The 15935-nt window shown below is 45.6% G+C and overlaps 1 pseudogene; it reads left to right on the plus strand.

Annotated features, from left to right (window-relative positions):
- Positions 1–742: 742 nt before the first annotated feature.
- Positions 743–1187, plus strand: LOC114200195 (large ribosomal subunit protein uL15 pseudogene; annotated as a pseudogene).
- The last annotated feature ends 14748 nt before the right edge of the window (positions 1188–15935 follow it).

The raw sequence follows: 15935 nt of genomic DNA on the forward strand, positions 1-15935 counted from the left end.
CACAACGGTATATATATATATATATATATATATATATATATATATATATATATATATATATATAGTCATCTACTTCTTGCCTTTAAAATAATAATTTAAGAGGTGCCTGGGTGGCTCAGTTGCTTGGGTGTCTACCTTCAGCTCAGGCCGTAATCCAGAAGTCCCAGGATCAAGCCCCACATCTGGCTTCCTGCTCGGCAGGGAGTCTGCTTCTTCCTCTGCCCCTCACCCTGCTCGTGCTCTCTCTCTCTCTCACTCAAATAAATAAATAAAACCTTTAAAAAATAAATTAATTAAATAAAATAATAATTTAAAATTATGCCATTACTAATCTAAAATTAAATTTTGCCTCTCTTTTACTTCTTTGCTGTCCACACTTTAGCTCATCTCTGGAGTGTCATGTCACTCCCTACAGAGCAAGATGTAGCCTCCACAACCCCCTTGCAAGGGGATTGATGCTCAAGCACCAGTAGTCTAGGACAGAGAGTGATCACACCTCCACCAGGGAGAACTTATGGAGCCTTTCAAGGGGGTTCCTAATCCCTCAGTCAGAACTGGGGAGATAGGAGGAACAACTCATGAGGCTTGCAAGAGTGTTCTCTCTCTGCCTCTGGGGCAGAAGCAGCACCCGGATTAAGCCACATCGTACCCTTACCATAGAGAGCTGCCCAGGAGCTCATGACACCCTGTGTACTTCTGGCCTCAGAATGTTTCACCTTGCTTTTCCGTCTGGGCTGCCGACATGCCATCCAGACTGAGGAAGACCCGGAAACTTCGGGGCCACATGAGCCATGGCCACGGCCGCATCGGCAAGCACCAGAAGCACCCAGGAGGCCAGAATAATGCTGGTGGCATGTATCACCACAGGATCAACTTTGACAAATATCACCCAGGTTACTTTGGAAAAGTTGGTATGAGACATTACCACTTAAAGGGGAACCAGAGCTTCTGCCCAACTGTCAACCTTGATAAACTGTGGACTTGGTCAGTGAGCAGACACGGGTAAATGCCACCAAAAACAAGACTGGAGCTGCTCCTATCATTGATGTGGTGCGATCGGGCTACTACAAGGTTTTGGGAAAGGGTAAACTCCCAAAACAGCCTGTCATTGTGAAGGCCAAATTCTTCAGTAGAAGAGCAGAGGAGAAGATTAAGGGTGTCGGGGCGCCTGTGTTCTAGTAGCTTGAAGCCACATTCGGGGTGGGGCGGGGGGGCGTCATTAAATGCCAAAAAAAAAAATGTTTCACCTTTCCCCATTTGTCTCCTAGGCCCGAGGGAAACATGGATATTTGTCTGCTGGACACAGAGGATGAACCTAAGGGCCAAGATGTTACCCAAAGCCCAAGCCCAAGGCTCTCCTTGGAGTCACAAGATGCCAGGCTCTGCCAAAGGGAAAACAGAAGGGCCTCTCAGGACAAACATCTCCAAGTGGAGGATGAGGGTCTCCAAGGCAGGCTGATTTCTCCTACCTCTCTTGAGCATGACCACACTTCTCTTCCTAAACAACAGTTTGGCTAGTTGTGCTCCAAGAGGCTGAAGCTAGGAGAGAATCATGCCTGGGGCACTAACCACACATTATCTCATTTAATCTTCACAGCCGCTTGAGAGCTGTGCATGATCCTTAGCCCCCATTTTACAGATTTAGAGAAAGTGAATTGTCCAAGGTCATAGGGTGGTGAAATCAAGATTCCAGTCCAGACCTGAGCTCGCCACTAAATCATAACACCTGCCAGAGCATAGATGTCCACTGCGGAAGCCACTCTGTGGGCCCCAGGCACCAGTGGGTATCACCATCCCCTGCTTCCTGAAGGAAGGGCCTGTAACAATGTCCCCTCAGAGGACAGCTGAGACCGCCTGTTACCTTCCACTTAGGAGTTGCTTTTTTTCCAACACTTTTGCCAGCCTGTGGTTCACATTCTGGGAAAGTCATAATCAGTAATAAATTTTCTTTCTAGGTTCCTGTTTTTGAATGCTCTCCATTTTAAAGAACACGGGTTCCCGTTCTAGGAACTATTGGTGGTTTCTATCACTGGGTTTCTCTATGTATTTCTGAAAAGCTTTAAAAATCCAAAGTGGAATTGATGACATTGTCTTTTTCTTTTGCCACAGAGTTTCTCTGAAATGAGCCACCATTTCTATGCCTCATAGATACTCAGGCTTTCCCTTAAAAAAATAAATGCAAGACCTCCTTTGCAAAGGGCAGCTCAAGTTCAAAACATGGGCCGGGGAAATTTTTATGTTCGCATGCTGGGTCAAGACTTCAGTCTACTGAGCCAGTCCCAGCCTGTATTAGCAGGCAAGGGTCTGCGGTGGGGCCGGTGCAGCCCCGACCCTCACGGCTTCTGCTCCAACCCTGGCCCCTGCTCCACCAGTTGACACCAACTGCAAATAACTGTGAATTATAATCTTTCCCACATAAGAAATTGTCTTTAAGAAAAATGATTATTCTTTATCCACGTGAGATAGCCACTTCAAATTTCAAAAGTTAATGAGTTAAAGAATGCTAAGGAAGCAAAAACAATCAGCAGACAATGGTAATTAAACCAGAATCAAATTACGAATTAAGAAAAGACCCAGGAAAACAAAACTTGCTTCAGCCAAATTGAAATCTATATGAGTTACAAGTTGAATTCATGGCATTTAGTCTTTCGACGTAAGTCACGATACAATTTCAGGCAGAGAGCCTGCTGAGGACAAGCAGCTCTCTGGATGCCCTCCACTGAAGCCAGATTCTGACACCTCCATCAGGGCAACATTGTAAACTGCCCGGATAACATATTCAAATAGCCTCTGCTTCCATAAATTCAACCCTGCCAGTATTTGCGGACACTGAATTCTGAAAATCCCGTCATAAATAAAAATTTTGCAAGCCACCACCTCTTCTTTAAACTCGGCCACAGACCATAAAAAATAAAAAAAAAAATTATGAAGTTACATCTCTCCAAAATATGCATAGTCTCTGGGGCCACAGGAGCCTTAGCAGGTGAAAGAGGAAGGCACGTGACCCCTGGAGGCCCAGGCAGCCTTTCCCTCAGCCAGAGAGATGCCTCAACATCTTGTAACTCCTGCAGCTTTGCCCTTAGAATGAAAACTTAGATGCCTGCCTCACCTTCCCAAAGATGCTGCTTGAAATCCCAATTTAGAAGTCATCTGAGAACTGGATGATACCATAAAAACAATTGTATGTCACTTTGTTAATCCATATATCTAATTATCTCATTTGATTCCTCAGACTCGGTTTGTAATGTTGGAAACAAGTTCACAGAGCCCAAGGATTAACTCAAAAATCATAGGGCTAGCAAACGCAGAAGCAGAACTCACACTCAGGTTTTCTGGCTCCAAGTCTGTGCTCTTTGCACCAAACGATGCCTTGCTCTCATCACAGAAACCTCGAAATGTTGTGCCCTGTGTTATGTAAGAGAGCGGAAATATTGCCGCTCTGTTAACATGAGTTCAATGCTGTGGGCAGTTGCTAAAGGTAAGTTTCTTGCTATCCCAGAATTGGACCAGTCAAGGCCTGGATCCTCGAATCAAGGAAAAATGAAAATACAAAATTTTTACATTTAAGAGAAAAAGCCTTCGAACACGAATTGGGACACAGATGTGGCATCTAAAGCAACCTCGCTTTTGTTCCTTCTAAAAATTAGCACACCATTCCTGAAGATCTCTTACACATCTATTTACAAGAAGCTATGAATCCAAATCAGATGGCAATCTTGGATCCAGCTGTTTCTCCAGCTCACAAAAATCTCCATGAACCGCCCCCCGCACCGGTGCTAAATTACTACCTCCAACCTCTTCGTTTAGCCTCAAACTGGGTGACCTTCTAATCAAGAAAAATTAATGACTAGCAAAATATTTTTCTCTTCCTCTTAATTAGAGTAATTCTACCCTGGCAGTAACTCTCAGACTGAAACGATGCTAATGACAAAGTTTTAATTCAGAGAAAAGGGGTAAGCCATCAAAAGTAACCAGCCCAGGCTATGCCTGGTTAATGGCTAGTCAAGAGACCAGGCCGGCAGCCCATTTACTGTGAAGCAAATGGGGCTTCAGCTCCGGGGACCCTCACATAGCCAGCCCCCTCCCCTCAAGGCCCGGAGCCGTAGTGCACATGGCTGCAAGTGTTTGTAAAATTTTCAGAAGTAAGACATTCTAACCACAATTGGTTAAGATTAATCTCTCTCCACTCTAAGTTTCCCTCAGCCATACTTCCCTTCAGATTAGGCAGGACTAGAGTGACTACTGGCATTTTTGGAATCCAGACAAGGGGCAGTGTGGAATTCATTTAGTTTGGGTTTAGAGACCCATGTGTCTGTAGCTCGCAGTCATTTCCATGTATAGGTAAGTTAGCGCCGGCTGTCCTGGTATAGAGAGGGCTTTCATGAATACTGCTCCCCCCCATTGGGCCCCCTCACTGAAGCCGCAGAGGGGAAGGGCCAGAGATCCCACCGCATTCTGTCGCCATGTTGGACAAAGTCCTTGAACCCCTCAGAGCCTCAGTGCCTCATCTGTAAAATGAGGATAGAACATCGCCTTTCTCAAAGACTGGCATGATTTACTAAAATCAATTACTATCAGGGCGCCTGGGTGGCTCAAATGGTTAAGCATCTGCCCTCAGCTCAGGTCATGATCTCCAAGTCCTAGGATCTAGCCCTAAGTCGGACTCCTGGCTAAGCGGGGAGCCTGCTTCTCCCGCTGCCTCTGCCCCTCCCCTCGCTCGTGCTCTCCCTCTCTCTCTCTCTCTCTCTCTCTGTCTCAAATGAATAAATTTTTTAAAAATCTTTATAAATAAATAAATAAATAAAATTTATTATTATTAACACTAGCATTACTCTGTATCATGCAGTGTTAGGTGCTTAACATACATTACCTCAATTAAGCCTGGGCTTAGAGAAATTAGGTAATTTATTCAAGCTCACACAGCTGATAAACTGAGGAACCATGAGGTGACTATGAGCAGTCTTTCAACCACCATGCTACACAGGGGCTCAGCCTAGATGCTCAATGTTACCATTAATGCCTAACATTTATGGGAATGTGGGCCAAGCCAAGGTCGGGCACTCACAGGAGAGTGATGGCAACCAAGGTCATGCCAGGGACTGGGGTTGTACAGGACAGACAGAAGGTCTAGGCTGTGGTCCAAGGAGCAGGACAGGGATCATAACCTGCAGGGAAACATGAGCAAAAACAACTACCATGTGCCAACCTGCATGCTAGGCATATCCCATATATTTAAATTAGGACCCTTTTATATATATTAAACCAGCAAAAAAAAAAAGTTCAAAAATAAAATAATAATATTCAATGCTGGCAACATTTTGCCCACCTGCTACATTCATCTATTCATGTCAGGTATGTAAATCGCTACACTCCTAGAAAGCAATTTGACAACATATATCAGAAACCATGAAAATATTCATACCCTTTGACACATTAATCCCACTGCTGGAAATGTCTCCTAAAGAGATCTTTGAAAGAAAGCAAAAGATCTATTTACACAAAGATGCTCGCTACAATGATATTTGTGATCCTGAAATTCTGGAAGCTTCTGAAATGACCAAAGAGGGGAATTGGTAGGTAAGTGATAGCACTCCACCTTGATGAGCTCATTAAAATGATTCACGGGGTCTATGCAGAACACAGACAAGCACATCACACGGGCACAAGGACTCCACAGCAATTATACTATTTTTTTAACTATAGATCTGTACGGACAATGGCAGGAAGCATAACCAAACAATTACCTTAGGGTGAGGCATTGTGGGAGATCTCACTCTCCTTACACCTTGGAGTGTTCTTCTGGTGGTGTTAAAGCGGGAGGGAAGCACAGCCACCAAAGGCCCACACAGATGACAGCGTGGGTCATGAGGCTAGAGGACAGAGCCGGTCAAGGACGATGGACAATTCCAGCAAACAGCTCAGCTGTGGTCCACCAGCCAAACCAGGACTCTGGCCTCTCCACCCTCCCCCTCAGCAGCACCCAAATCACTCTCAGTCTCAGTTTCCTTCATTATGCTATTACACTTCAATGTACTATTACCTTTTGAGGGACAACCTCACAGGGTTATTGGCGGGGGGGGGGCGGTCCATTCAGATGATGCTGTTTCATTTCATTTAAGAACATCTTTCTGGCATCTGTCCAAAGACATCAAAGAGTAGGGGTGCCTGGGGGGCTCAGTTCTTTAGGCATCTGATTCTTGATTTCTGCTCAGGTCATGATCTCAGGGTCGTGAGATCCAGCCCCATGTCAGGTTCCACACTCAGCCTGGAGTCTGCCGAAGATTCTCTCCCTCTGTCCCTCCCCCCTCCACGCCCCCCACCCCGGCTCACACCTGTGTGCTCTCTCTCTCTCTCTCTCTCAAATAAATAAAAAAAGCTTAAAAAAAAAAAAAGACATCAGAGAGTCAACGGTACAGCTCCAGCCTTCCATTCCAGATCTTAGGGTGAAACAGGTTTACAGGCTGGCACCTGAGTCTCCAGCTCTAAATGCCCGTATGTAATGGTCTGGCTGCCTCATGAGTGTGGCAAAGCACAGGCTCAAGTTAAGATGCTGATCGTGGGGGTTATCCTCTTGCTTTTGCTGTCTCCAGTGTTCTCTTTCTTTCCTGGCATGCTGGACACCCACCTTCTTCAGGACCAAGAGAACAAATTCCTCAATTCTCTCTCTTGAGCCGCCACCAAAAGGAGCAAATACCATTCTCTACCCAGTTACCTCTGACTTGCACCATGGCGGGCGCAGGAACTACCTGGAGCCAGCTCTGAAGCCATCCAGGAACACCATCATTGTGAGCTGAGCCCCCCAAACCCAGAGCCTCATCTCTTCTCAGTCTGGCCCCTGCCACCATCCCCAAAGCCAGAGGTAGAGTGAAGGCTCTGAGCAGAATGGCCTTCCCTAGTTGCTGCCTGGTAGACTCCAGCTGTGTTTAAGGCCCGGCTCAGACAGACCCTAGAGGATTGCTTCTCACCCCTGCCACTCTTGACATTTGGAGCCACATAACTGTTCCTTATAACAGGCTGTCCCGTGCATCGTAGATGGTTAGCAGCATCCCTCTACCCATTAGATGCCAGTAGTACCCCCAACATCCAATTTTGATCATCAAAGATGTCTCCAGACATTGCCAAATATTCCTCAGGGGACAAATCACCCACTGTCTCCTCCCCCCACTGGAGAAAGATTCCCTTTCCCAACTATTCATTCCTGTAATATGTATGTATAGTATATTGTATATTATACACATATATATTGTATATGCATATATAGTATGTATATTGTATATGTATATATGTGTAATATACATAACATGTATTACATTACATGTATTACATATACGTGTAATATACATATATATATAATATATAAATATCTCCCTTTTATCTTTATTATTTCATCCTATTTCATCATTTCTCTACCTGTCTCTTCTGGGGCAGATCTTATTTTCTCCAAGGCAAGGCTGTATCCTGAGCAATGTTACATCCCCAGCACATTGCACAGAGCTTGGCACAGAGCAGGTGCATAACAAGCCCAGTGGAGGGGCACCTGGGTGGCTCAGTCGGTTAAGCGACTGCCTTCGGCTCAGGTCATGATCCTGGAGTCCCGGGATCGAGTCCCACATGGGGCTCCCTGCTCAGCAGGGAGTCTGCTTCTCCCTCTGACCCTCCCCCCTCTCATGTGCTCTCTCTCCATTCTCACTCTCTCAAATAAATAAATAAAATTTAAAAAAAAAAAAAAAAAAAAAAGCCCAGTGGAGTTCAGTGATGGCTTAGTGGATCCCAGGACATTTCAGAGATGAATAGAGATGACCCTGACCTAGAGTTGTAACACTTCATTCCCTCCCAAATTAGGGTGGAAAACCTGGATGGTATGTGCATTTATTGGTGAGGGGGGAAAAAAAACCTAGACTTTATTCTTTTTGCTGACAGAGATGTTCAAGAAAGTTTGGAGTTGTGTTGGGGATTACTTTCAATAAGTTTCTAGTTTGAGATCTCGCTAAGCCATACCCACGGGGTCTAAACTGCATATTCCAAGAAAAAAGACAAGAAGGAATACTCCTGAAGCCTCAAGGCATTGATTTACACTTGGTGGAACTCTCCCTAAATCTCCTCTGACTTTACTTACAATAAGATGTCCCGTGCCTCCCCAATGGATAGACTAACAAGTGAAAACGTGCTTACCCCGAGCATTGAGGGATTTGGATGAGCCATGGGTTAGAGGCCACTGTAATCAGGGACAGGAGGCACTGAAGCTCAGAGTCAGGTTCCAAAAAGATGGATGCTGAGTTGTCTCCAATACTCTAGGGAAGAAAAGAAGAAAAAAAAAAAAAGAAAAAGAAAACATGAGAAAAGCGGATTTACTTTCTGTTGGATAAGCAATACCCTTCCCTCCAGCAAAATCTATGTAAATAACCTTGATGTAGAACACCTCTGAAAGAAATTGACCTTTTGAAAGATAAATGGAGCTTTTGAGGAATTTTCTTAAGACTTTAAATGAGCTTGGAGAGTCTGTAGAAAGTACCTCTGCCCCGCCCTCTCTAGATTAATGAGTGTACATGTGTGGGTGCCTGCACACATGGACTGTGCCTCTTTTCTCTGGTGATCATTCAGGTTGCCCTGCCTTTATGCTTGGGACTCCAGGAAGAGGAGTGGATGATTTCAGCAGGACCAGAGCCAACAGTGGGATCCAAGAGCTCTATTTCCCCAGGTGTCCTCTGTACATGTAGGGGCCCTCCACATCATCCCACCAAGCTCTGGGGCAGCTGAAGAGGCCAGGCCCAAACCCCTCCCACTTGGCCTGGCAAAACAATGTCCTGTACAGACCTGTTAGCCCCAGAGCTTCTTGGCTCCTTTCTCCAGTGGAGCTAAAAAGAACCTTCAAGTGAGGAGTAGGAATAGGCAGGGGGTGGGGTCTGGGCTGCATCCAAGAACTCCCAGGAGACCCCCTTAAGTTAAACCTGCCTGTAAAGGTGAGAGCAGGTGTGGTCAGTAAGGGTCCTTAGCTCCCAAACAAATGCCTTCCCTCAGTCCACTGAGCCCAGAAATCCCCCATGAGAGCTAAGGCTGAGAGTGAATACACCAGGGAGAAGTAATAAATCACCCTCAAAACAGTCACTGTAAAGTACAAACCACTCCTCTCTGAGATCATCTGCTCCCTTCCCCCACCCTTGACCTCCCTTTTTCAATAATGGCACCTTCTTATCCTTCAGGCTGGAAGTTAAATGCCTTCCCCTCAGAGAAGACTTCCCTGTCCACTCTGCCCTGAGTAAGTCCCTCCTGGGAATCATGATCATGGCTCCCTGTGCATGTCCTTCATGAACAGCCCCCACCCCCACCATGCTGGGGTTATGTCTGTGGTGTAAGTATCTATCTCCCCCACTCAACTCTAAACTCCCTGAAGAAGATCATGCCCATCTTGCTCACCTGAGCTATGCCCATTCCTCATTCCCAGCAGTGCCTGGGGAATAGCAGGCTCTTTATGAGTACTGTGAAATGCACTCATTCATTCATTAACCAATAAAGATTATTCTCCAGAGAAGGTATTCATCAGTAAGTAGAAGGAGGTAAGACCGTATGGTCTGCCAAGCCATGGGTGCTGGGCTTAGTCTTCCTGGCCTTATGCCACAACAGGTAAATGACCAAGCATGCCCACAGACCAAACATGTGATTCCCACTAACAATATAGTCTATGGCTAATACAAAAATATGGCACTCTTAATATGGTGTGACCTTGTACCTAGAGCCATAACAAATCCCAGGTAACATGGTTTGCTAAAGACAGTTGTTGTCAGGGTGCCTGGGTGGCTCAGTTGTAAAGCGTCTGCCTTCGGCTCAGGTCATGATCCCAAGGTCCTGGAATCAAGCCCCGCATCGGGCACCCTGCTCCGCGGGAAGTCTGCTTCTCCCTCTCCCACTCCCCCTGCTTGTGTTCCCTCTCTCACTGTGTCTCTCTCTGTCAAATAAATAAATAAAATCTTAAAAATAAAATAAAATAAAGACAGTTGTTGCAACCAAATAATAGGGCTAGAATTTCAGAGGAAATTCTATGAATTCTAGAAAATATGGATGAGAGCTCAGGTATCTAGGAAAGGCCAGTTTCAGGGCTTCTGCTGACTTGTAAGATCTCCACCTAAACAGGATGGTAACCAAAAGTATCACCTGAGCGCCTCTCTCATGTTGGAGCTCAACCTGATATCAGCTCATATCTTTTGGGGAGCCTTTTATCCTCTAAGCTCAAGGCTATAAAGTGTAATTTGCACAAACTAAGTGTCCATTCTTTTTTTTAAGATTATTTATTTGAGAGAGAGAGAGCATGTGCGCGGGGGCGGGGGGCGGTGAGGGGCAGAGGGAGAGAATCTTCAAGAAGACTTTGCGTTGAGTGTGGAGCCCAACATGAGCCTCGATCTCACAACCCTAAGATCATGACCTGAACCCAAACCAAGAGTCAGAACTGAGCCACCCCCAGGTGCCCCTATAAGTGTCCATTCTTAATGCCAAACCTCTGTTAGACTAACCCAGACTTAACAGCATGGGAAGAAGGGAAGAAGATATGAAAGATTAAAGGAAAAAGACAACAAGAGGTTCTTGAAAGTGTCGGAGACAATCTTGACCAAATTTGCCTATTGCCTGGGATGGGACCTGTACCCTCTACTGCCTTGGGGAGCTAAGGAACAACAAAATAACAGAATTCTGCATTCCCATCCCCACTTCACTGCTCCATGGTCATGTGTCTTGCCTTTGGTCCCTTCCTTGGACTAATATGCAAGAAGACTGGTCTGAAACACGGGTAAAACCACAGTATAACCTGGAAATTGAAGAACTGAGCTTAATACATCAATCTGAGACAACCCCTAAGTCATGACTCAGGGACCTAACTAAGTCCAAATACTAGATCTGCAGTGACTCTATCCCTCAGAAGACGTGTTAAATCAGCCAAATGTGAAGAGGCTCTCTAGGGTAGCAGCAGGTAGAACACAGTCATAACCACGCCTCCAGGAGGAGAATGATTCCAAATGAATCTTAAAGCACATGAAGTTTGGGCCCATCAAATATTAAAGCTCCACAGGTTTCATTAGTTTCCTGAAATGTAGTTGTTTATGCAAAATCAAACATAAATTCTGTTTGGGTGATAATCTCTTTGAATCCCTAAATCCCCCTTTTGATTTTCAATCTCAGACAAGTGAAGGAAGAAAACCAAATTCCTCAGCTTTGAACCCCAAACATCTTGGCAACTTTGGGCCCCTGAAGACTGCAGGTGTGATACTCACTTGCCTTCCTCCAAATCTCCAAGTTCCATGGAAGTTTTCTGGATGAGAAACTAAATACAGCACAAACTCCATTGAGTATGACTCAGTGGGGCCGTGGCCAAGAATTTTTAAAAACAGTCATGTTAGACATTATTAAAGACTTTAAGGATTTTTCTTTCCTTTTCTTTCTTTAATGTGGCATTGGCAAGCAACCTTCCTCGGGTAGATCTAGCCAATTGCAAATAACCAAAAGCCATTTTATTTATTTATTTTTTAAGATTTACTTATTTATTTGAGAGAGAGAACATGAGCAGGGGGGACAGAGGGAGAGAATTCCAAGCAGATGCCGTGCCGAGCACAGAGCCTGACGCTGGGCTTGACCCCACAACCCTGAGATCATGACCTGAGCCAAAATCAAGAGTCAGACACTGAGCTGACTGAGCCACCCAGGTGCCCCAAAAGACATTTTAAATCTTATTAATGGAGTTCCTTTTCTTACTAACAATACAAGAAAGTAATGGCCTCTAAATTTAACCCATTAACGAACCTTTCCGGCTTCAAATATACATGAAATGTCCCAAAGAATTTAGGTAAGGAAACATGTAGCACAAACACAGAGGGCCCAGTGAGACAACTCCAAAGGGTTTCATTGGAAATTTATCTTCCCTCCACTCAGACCTCAACATAAAATACCTTTGACAAAGTGAAGGAACATATTATTATTAACTGAGGTTTTGACCCTAAACTCCACGATGCGGGGGGCACTATTTTCCTAAACTAACTAGCCCTAACTAACCTCCAATCAAAGCAACATAAGGCTGATTCTCTCTATCCCCCCTAAAGTCTTCAACCAAGGCTGATTTTATCTTCTGCATGACAAATATCCCAAGACTTAGTGGTTAAACACAGTCATTTTGGGGGCACCTGGGTGGCTCAGTTGGTTAAGCGTATGACTCTTGATTTCGGCTCAGGTCATGATCTCAGGGTCGTGGGATCAAGCCCCGCATCGGCCTCCACACCCAGCAGAAGATGCTCCCTCTCCCTCTCCCACTGCCCCGCCGCTAAAACAACACCAACAATCATTGGCTTTGGTTCCTGATTTGGTGGATCATGAATTGGAGAAGGGATCAACTGTGTGTGTCTCACTCGGGACTCCTCATGCAGTGGCAGTCAGGACCAGCAGCCCTGGTGCTCATCCCCATGTCAGAGGCTTCCGGCTCCCCCTGCCATGGACTCTCTAGTTCCTCACTGTCCTGTCACACTTACTGCTGTGTGTATGGTAAGAGGAAGGAAAGGGACCACATACCGCTGCTCCGTAGCCGGCGATAGAAAGTATGAAGTGCTGGCAGAGTGCAGATGGGCAGGTGCCTCAGGCTGAGGAGGCAAAGGAAGGCTCCACTTGAAGATAGGCTCTGGATGGACACCAGGGACGCCTCTGATCTGAGTTAGAGGAGAGAGGAAGAGTCATTCCCAGCCAAAGGAATGACCGTATAAAGGCATAAAAGGCAAGACATAACCAAGTGATGGAATAGAGGTGCCTTTGGCTGGTGCCCAGGTTAGCACAAGGAAGAGGGGAAATTAGGCAAGAAAGAGGAGTGAGGCAAGCCACCAGATTCTGTGGACAAGCACCCTCTCCTGAGGTGCAGCAGCTCCTGTCTGTGTCTGCCCAGGTCCCTCCCACATGCCCTGTGACCCTCCCCAGCCTCCACGCCTGCCACGGCTGCAGAGGACGTCCCCCTGGGCCGCCACAGCCACTCAGGAGGCCCGGGAGCCCCCGGGAGTGACAGCAGGAGCCAAAGCGTGCCTGCTGAAGATTCAGGTAACCCAACAGGTTGGAGCATCACCTGGAATCTCAACCCTGCTCAGCTTCCTCTCCTCCCCATCCTGTTCCTCTGCTCCCTGACTTGGCTCCCCCAGGGGAATGTCCATAATCATAATGGTCACTTCACCTGAACGCATGCGAAGGAACCCAATGAGACATGATGGGCGTGCCAATGACCATTCTTGATTGGATTCTCACCAAATTAGGCCTAAGTAACCTCTCACCAAAGAACAAAAGGCTGACCCCTGACTATCCCTCCTACCTCTACCCCCATCCCATAAAAAAAAGAAAAAAAATCTTTCACTTTAAAAGCCAGACTCAGACTGACCACATTGCAGCATAGAACGCCCAGAAATGTTGGCCCCATTCCCGTCATGGCACGTTGAAAAGAACAAGAATGGCTTCTCCCCATCAGTATCCTCTTCACCCTAGAGCCCCATAGAACCTCCCAGCCACAGACAAGAGGCATCAGTCACCCCAGTTTGCCTTAAGCAGGAGAAATAGTCAAAATATTTAACAACAGCATGGCACAGGCACCAGCCAATTAGAAGGGATGGCAGCTGTAAAGAATTGGCATACCTTGGTTCTCTAACTCTTCTTGGCTATAAAGAAGATGATCCTCTGTAACCCATAGCTTACTACTGCCCAAAGATAACATTTTGAACATCTTTATCACTTCCCCAGTGCCAGGTCTGTCATCTACTATCTGGGTGTCCTCAGACAAGTTGTTTCATCTCCTGAGCCTTTGTTTCTTCTTCTATAAAATGGAATAATAATGGTGCCCAACTTGAGGCAGGGCGGAGCAAGATGGCGGAGGAGTAGGAGACCTGGATTTCGTCTGGTCTCAGGAATTCAGCTGGATAGGGATCAAACCATTCTGAACACCCACAAACTCAACAGGAGATCAAAGAGAAGAACAGCAACAACTCTCTGAACAGAAAAGCAACCACTTTCTGGAAGGTAGGATGTGTGGAGAAGTGGATCGAAGGCGATATTCGGGAGGCTAGACGGCGGGGGAGGGGGCCTCCGTCAGCCGCTTCTGGCAAGTGATAGAGCTGCGGAGCACAAAATCGGAACTTTTAGAAGTTTGCTCCACTGAGGGATGTCGCTCCAGTAGCTAAGTGGGGGGTGGAACGCTCATGGAACAGTGTGGTCTCAGGACCCTCGGGGTCACAGGAAGACCAGGGGTGCCTGAGTGCGGCAGAGCTCCCAGGTATCGGAGCGGGGAAGCCGGCTGCAGAGACGGAGCCAAGGCGCGGGCTCTCAGCTCGGGGTTGCCATAACTGTGATCTGCGGCCCAGTCGGGCCACTGCTCCTCCAGCAAGGACCCAACAAGCGGCAGGAATGGGGAGACTCCCCTTCCTCCCCCGGGAACAGTGGCGTGGGGATCTGCTGGGTTTGGTGACTCCACACGGGGTCGGGTGCCAGAGATAGAAATGCTCGGTCACGGGCCGGGTGAGCACGGAGTGCAGACGGAGACCAGGGAGATGGGAGTAATTCACTGCTTTTCTCTGGGGGCGCACTGAGGACTGGGGCCCCGAGTTCTCGGGTCCTCCGGGGCGGAGATTGGGAGGCCGCCATTTTCACTCTCCTCCTCCAAAGCTGTACGGAAAGCTTGCAGGGAACAAAAGCTCCTGAGAGCAAACCCGAGCAGATTGCTTAGCCCGGACTCACAGGGTGGGGCAATTCCGCCTCCGGCAAAGACATTTCAGAACCACAGCAACAGGCCCCTCCCCCAGAAGATCAGCAAGAACAGGCAGCCAAGACCAAGTTTACCAATCAATGAGAACGGCAGAACTCCAGAGCTAGGGGAATACTGCACATAGAAACCATGGCTTTTTTACCATGATTCTTTAGTCTTTCAAAGTTAATTTTTTTTTGAATTTTTCTTTTTCCCTTTTTCAACCAACATCTTATCAATCCCTTTTTTAAAAAAACATTTTTATTTTTCATTTTTAGAGTCATATTCTATCCCTTCATAGTGGTTACCCTTATTTTTGTCATATATATATATATATATATATACACATATATATATGTGTGTGTGTATATATATATATATATATATATAAGTTGTTCTCTCTTTAAAATTGTGAGATACAGTTTCCTCTAAAGGATCAAAATATACCCTAAATCTCTAGTGTATGGCTTTATTCTAGTCTCCTGCCTGATCACATTCTCTCCCTTTTTTTCTTTTTTTTAATCCTCTTCTTTCTTTTTTTCAAACTTCTTATCTTGTCAATTCCTTTTATAAATTTTTTTATAATTTTCATCTTTACAGTCATCTTCCATCCCTTCATTGTATTAACCCTTATTTTTGTATATATATAAGTTTTTCTTTCTTTAAAATTTTGGGAGGCACTTTCTTCTAACAGACCAAAATACACCCCAAATCCAGTGTGTGGCATTGATCCATACACCAGCCTGATCATATTTGATCATATTCTGTTTTTCTTTTGTTTTGTTCTGTTTTTCTTTGTTTTTATTCTTTTTCTTTTTCTTTTTCTTTTTTTCTTTTTCTTTTTTCTTTCTTTCCCTTTCTTTTCCCCTGGTTCCAGGTCTTTTCCGATTTCTTTAGAGTATATTTTCTGGGAACGTGGTTAACCTGTTAGCATTTTATTCTCTCATTCATCTATTCTCCTCTAGACAAAATGACAAGATGGAAAATATCACCTCAACAAAAAGAACGAGAGGCAGTACCGACCACCAGAGACCTACTCAATACGGACATTAGTACGATGTCGGACCTAGAGTTCAGAAGGATGATTTAAAGATACTAGCTGGGCTTGAAAAAAGCATGGAAGTTATTAGAGAAACCCTTTCTGGAGAAATGAAAGAACTAAAATCTAACCAAGTCGAAATCAAAAAGGCTATTA

Source organism: Eumetopias jubatus, unplaced genomic scaffold (genome assembly GCF_037043125.1).
Source record: "Eumetopias jubatus isolate StellerSeaLion01/CBP00866 unplaced genomic scaffold, mEumJub1_p1.0 scaffold_3, whole genome shotgun sequence".
Classification (NCBI taxonomy): Eukaryota; Metazoa; Chordata; class Mammalia; order Carnivora; family Otariidae; genus Eumetopias; species Eumetopias jubatus.